Here is a 5,663-nt window from a genome sequence, read left to right as displayed (position 1 = left end):
TCTTGCCTGAATTTCCATGGTCTACTTACTTTTACTTTTAGGGATTTATTTCTCGCTCTCCATCAGACACTAAGAGTTGGTTCAGGCGGGCCTTGATGTGTGAAAATAATTTCTTTCCAGTTTATATTTTGCTCTGTATCTTTTCAGTTATTCGCTAGCATTTGTATTCAGGCTTGATAGTTTTCTGATCACTATTATAACACTTTCCAAAAAGACAAGTGTTCAGGTTTTTCTTGAAAGCTGCCACATTTTTGCTATTCTTGACATCAAGTGGAAGGTCGTTGAAGAGTCTCGGTGCAGCATAACAAAACGTTCTTCCTCCTATTGTATGATTCACACTAATTTCGAAGTCTATATGGATCAGCAGCATGTCTAACTCTTACAGCAGCTCTAAAAATAAATTGTATGAAGCAACGTTAAATGTTTGATATGAATAGCGTTCTTTTCTCGTTTCCAAAGATGTGGGCTTGGAGTGTGGCAGTTTGAAGAAATAAGTGTGGTTGAACGCAAGAGCTTACTTATCTTGTTTGCGTTTGCGAAGACATATGCATAACCATTGGAGCGTGCGCGTCAATTTGATAGGTGTTAATACTTGAAGTTTATTGAACCATTTTCTCATTAAGTCTATTCATCATCTCCTCCTCCTACGCCTATTGAAGCAAAGGGCCTCGGTTAGACCTCGCCAGTCGTCTCTATCTTGAGCTTTTAATTCAATACTTCTCCATTCATTATCTCCTACTTCACGCTTAATAGTCCTCAGCCATGTAGGTCTGGGTCTTCCAACTCTTCTGGTGCCTTGTGGGGCTCAGCTGAACGTTTGGTGAACTAATCTCTTAGGGAGTGCCCAAACCATCTCCATCTACCCCTCACCATGATCTCATCCACATATGGCACTCGAGTAATCTCTTATAGCTTCATATCTAATCCTGTCCTGCCATTTAACTCAATATCCTTAGCTCTTGATTATTTAACGGCCTTATAATTGGAAATTCTCTCTCTCTCTCTCTCTCTCTCTCTCTCTCTCTCTCTCTCTCTCTCTCTCTCTCTCTCTCTCTCTCTCTCTCTCTTGGTTATTTTAAATGATGTTGTCCTCTTTGAGAGATTGATTGATTTCATTTAAAACTGAATTACTATAGCGTGAGGTCTACCTCCCGTTAGCACTATAGCGTGAGGTCTACCGCTGAATTATTCGTCCCTCATAGATGAGAGAAGTTTGTTATAAGGCCGTTAATTAATCAATGAAGAATTAGATAATGGTGGATATAATTGGTTTAATTAATCATATTTGACTCAAAAGTTATAAGATAAAGATATTAAATCTAGGTGAACTGAGGGAAATGATAAAATAAACATTAAATTTAGATGTTGACGTCATGAACAAGTAAAAAGGTAAAACCCTAATTTTGTTTTACACAATAGGCCTATTCCTATAAAGTTGAACTTAGCCTAAGATGTACATGGGATGGGAAGAATTCTATAAGGGATTTTCAAGTCAGCTCAAACAAAAATGCTGATTTAAGTTTGAATTTTACAGGTGGTGTTTTGACTTGGAAGAGATTCTAACTGCATCATCGGAGATCAAACTCTAAACAATTTAGTTCCAGTGAATTTATTTACGATAAGAGTAACAGAATAAATTTTTTTCTTCAAAAGAAAATGGACTAAAGTAAAGTATAATCATGAGTAATATGCAAGATGGGAACAAAGACAGTAGTAATATACCATAGCCATTGACCAATATCTAATACATGATTCCAACGCGTCTGTGTGATCATCAGTGTGAGGTAGGATTTGGCTTGCCAGTGGACCAGTGTTAGGACTACTATAGTATTGGTGTGTATTTTGAAGGAGATTGGTGTATCTGTATAATGGTCTTTGATAATCGATCCGAATTAAATTTCGTTATAATTACTCTGTACATGGTGACATTTTTTTTATATTAATCTGTATAAAGTTTGTTTTAATTATTTATTTGAAGATCTTGTGTGCCATTTAGTCTAGCAGAGCACTGATCACATCTCTTAATTTTTTATATCTTAGGCTGAATATGGATGTCCTACCATTAGTTATACGTCAGATTTGAATGTTCATGAACATTCATTGATTATAACTAAGCTTTTGAATGTGTAAATTACCCAAAGTTTTCGTTACTGTAGAGACGTCTCAAGTTGTGTCAGAATTGTCGTTGATATATAGGAAGGTTTGTGGTTAGTAAGAGTAACTTCGTCTAGGTGTTATGGCATGATAGATTGAATGCTAGTAGATTGGCCAGGGTACCAGCCACCCGTTGAAATATTACCTCTAGAGAGTTATGGGATCGTTTGACTGGCCAGACAGTACTACATTGAATCCTTCTCTCTGGTTACGGTTCACTTGCCCTTTGCCTACACATACACCGAATATTCTGGCCTATTCTTTGCAGATTCTCCTCTGTCCTCGTACACCTGACAGCACTCAGATTGCCAAACAATTACTCTTCACCCAAGGGGTTGACTACTGCACTGTAATTATTCAGTGGCCACTTTCCTCTTGGTAAGGGTAGAAGAGAGACTTTGGCTATGTTAAGCAGCTCTTCTAGGTGAAAGACACTCCAAAATCAAACCATTGTTCTCTAGTCTTGGATAGTGCCATAGCCTCTGCACCATGGTCTTCCACTGCCTTGGGTTAGAGTTCTCTTGCTTGAGGATACACTCGGGTACACTATTCTATCTAATATCTCTTCCTCTTTCTTTGATAAAGTTTTTATAGTTTATATAGGAAATAGTTATTTTAATGTTATTGTTCTTATATTTAATTTTTCCTTGTTTCCTTTCCTCACTGGGCTATTTTCCCTGTTGGGGCCCCTGGGCTTATAGCATCATGCTTCTCCAACTTGGGTTGTAGCGTAGCAAGTAATAATAATGATAATAATGGGTTATACAATAAATCAGTATTTTTATTCTGCTGGCTGTGTTAAAACCATGCGTTTAATATGTGACCCTTTCTTTAGTCATCGCCTAAGTATGGTAAATGTTAACATTGAGTAGCTGTATGTCCAATGGATTTAGATTATAGCTGTCCTTTGGTTTTTATTGGAACAGGTTTATTAATGTTATGGTTAGGCAAGAGATTCTAATCCATAGTTTGACCACACATTGAAGCTGAACAACTTTACATCTTAGGATCTAATTCGGTGGATTTGGACAGTAAATGAGTAGCTGATCAGCGTATAGGTTGAAAGTTTTGTTGTAAAGATGTTTGGATTAATGCTGTGGTTAGATGGAAATTTTAATACTGGATTGAAGACTTTCTGGATATTTGTTGAGTTCTTCATCTAAATTAGTATTTTATCGGAATAAGTGAGCAATTTATGCTGTAGATCTCTAGCTTTATTAGTGTCAAGAAAATGTTGTTGACTAAAATATCCATCCATATATCAAACTGATAATTTCAATTTACTTTTCACAGGATTAAGGAACCCATGGTAAGAAGGGAAACTACGGGCCGAACAAGGGAAAGGCCCGTGTCAACAGGAATTGTTGGCTACAATACCACAACAACAACAAAAACAACAAGAGAGGAATTCTCCAAGGAAAATAGAAATCTTACAGGCATCTCTACAACTGCTGACAAGAAGTCGAATCTTCAACTTCATTTTAAATGTCTGGCGAAATGTTTCTTGTTCTTGACCGAATTTATTTAGACTACTTCAATCTTAAATCTTTTCATACAAGAATTGAATTTCCACTCCGAGCATTTAGTTTTAACCAGTCGGTCATAGTTTAGTCTTAAAAATTGATTAATTTCTTTTTCTCTATGCATTAAGTCCTGTCTTAGTACTTCATATGATCAACATTTTAAAAACTAGTTTTTATGGCATTAACATTTGAAGTATTTTTCGTTTTAAGCTCTGAAAGAATTTTAAAGTTTTGATATTTAAGCTTTTCGATAATATAAGACCATCTGAATATTCCGACGAAGTCTCTCAAGTTAAATTAGCCTTAGAGCAAGGAAATAGTTTGAGGTTTTAAGGTTGTTCAAACCTACAAGGAACAAGATTTATATAAGCTACAGTATTTGACAGTAGTTATTTTGAATAATAAGGTTAGTAATTGACTATGCAGAAATGTGGGAAATAATTTAAAACCTAGAGTAGTCATGAAAATGAATCTGATCACTAGAGGTATTCTTTAAAAGTGCCATAGGGACTTCCATATCAGAGAAAGTATACTGTAAAGATAATTGAAATTATTCCCCCATAGTTTTTGTATCAATTTAAAGTCTTCAGTTTTCTCCAGAACAGAAATGTCAAAATTGAGGCCTGGGGGGCCAAATGTGGCCCTCAAGATGGCTAGATTTTTCAACCAGCTATAATTGAGGTAATGCAACTATAAACTGTTAAGATGAAACCAAATGTATTTTTGACAAACTATGATGACCTGCAAAAAAAAAAAAATTAACCTTCAGTCTAGCCAATAAATGATTACAAAATATTTGATGATCCTCGAGACCATAGTCAAGTGGATAATTGGCCCTCAAAAGGATTTGAGTTCGACATTCCTGTTCTAGACTTGTCAATGAGTAATATGATCTTTGAATTTATGTAACTATTTTAAACAAGTTATCAATACGTGTGACTGCTGGGTTATTAGCTTTGTGTTTCACTCTCTAACTTCCAAAACCTATTATTTGCATTCTTGGAACTGCAACTTTAAATCATTCCTTAATTATTCTTCTGATTTCGTAACTCATCTCATTTAGACTTGCTTTATAGTTTATAAAGATTTAAGTGATCTACTTTAATTCTGAGATTAGCTTATTTCTGTAATATTTCTTTTATCAATTCTATCCGTTGACTTTTTGTTGGCCTAACTAATGTCAGGAGAGTTCGTGGTGTCGAAGTTGGTTTCCATATTCAAAGACATTTAGCCCTTTCACCCCCAAAGGACGTACCGGTACGTTCTTGGAAAACACTATTTATTACATGATTTTACATATTTTTGACAATTTTATGAGAAACTTCAGGCATTTTCCAAAAGAATGAGACCAACCTGACCTCTCTAGGACAAAAATTAAGCCTGTTAGAGCAATTTGAAAAAAGATATATAGCAAAATGTCCTCGAAATGTAACCTTATGGTGGGGGTAAAAGGGTCAAAATAGGCTAAAATCTTACTCAGTTTTAACTTGGAACATCTCTATCCCTGTACTGTAGTGTAAGCATTGGTCCCATAGCTATCTTAAAATAATTGCTAAAGTGAATCTTGTCGAATCCATCTATCTGATTCATTAAGAAATTGACTAAATTTATGCACGAATATTTGTCTTTAGTGTTTTATATTTATAATTTAAAGGTTTAAAACCTTCATCAGCCCTTAATATGACATTAAGATTGAGCGAGTTCTTATCTTGAGAAGTTTTGATGATTATCCAATGTCTTAAACAAGTGAGAATTGAAGTAAAGTGATTCTAAATTATCAAAGTAATTTTGAAATCCTGTATATAAAATGGTATCTGAAAGAGATCTGTTCAATTACTGAAATTACCAGATAGAAATTACCTATTAAATTCTCTCTCTCTCTCTTCTCTCTCTCTCTCTCTCTCTCTCTCTCTCTCTCTCTCTCTCTCTCTCTCTCTCTCTCTCTCTTGAAGAAAAAAATTATGTAACGCATTTTGATTTCAATAA

General features: G+C 35.1%; 1 long non-coding RNA gene across 1 annotated transcript in view; it reads left to right on the top strand.

The window, feature by feature from the left end:
* Nucleotides 1-4,002, top strand: part of LOC137616341 (uncharacterized) — an 8,710-nt gene extending 4,708 nt beyond the window's left edge. The window contains exon 2 of the long non-coding RNA XR_011039405.1: nucleotides 3,448-4,002. This is a non-coding gene — a long non-coding RNA (uncharacterized lncRNA). The remainder of the gene's footprint in view (nucleotides 1-3,447) is intronic.
* The last annotated feature ends 1,661 nt before the right edge of the window (nucleotides 4,003-5,663 follow it).

This window comes from Palaemon carinicauda, chromosome 2 (assembly GCF_036898095.1).
Source record: "Palaemon carinicauda isolate YSFRI2023 chromosome 2, ASM3689809v2, whole genome shotgun sequence".
NCBI classification, from domain to species: Eukaryota; Metazoa; Arthropoda; class Malacostraca; order Decapoda; family Palaemonidae; genus Palaemon; species Palaemon carinicauda.
This window is presented reverse-complemented; position numbering and strand designations above follow the sequence as displayed.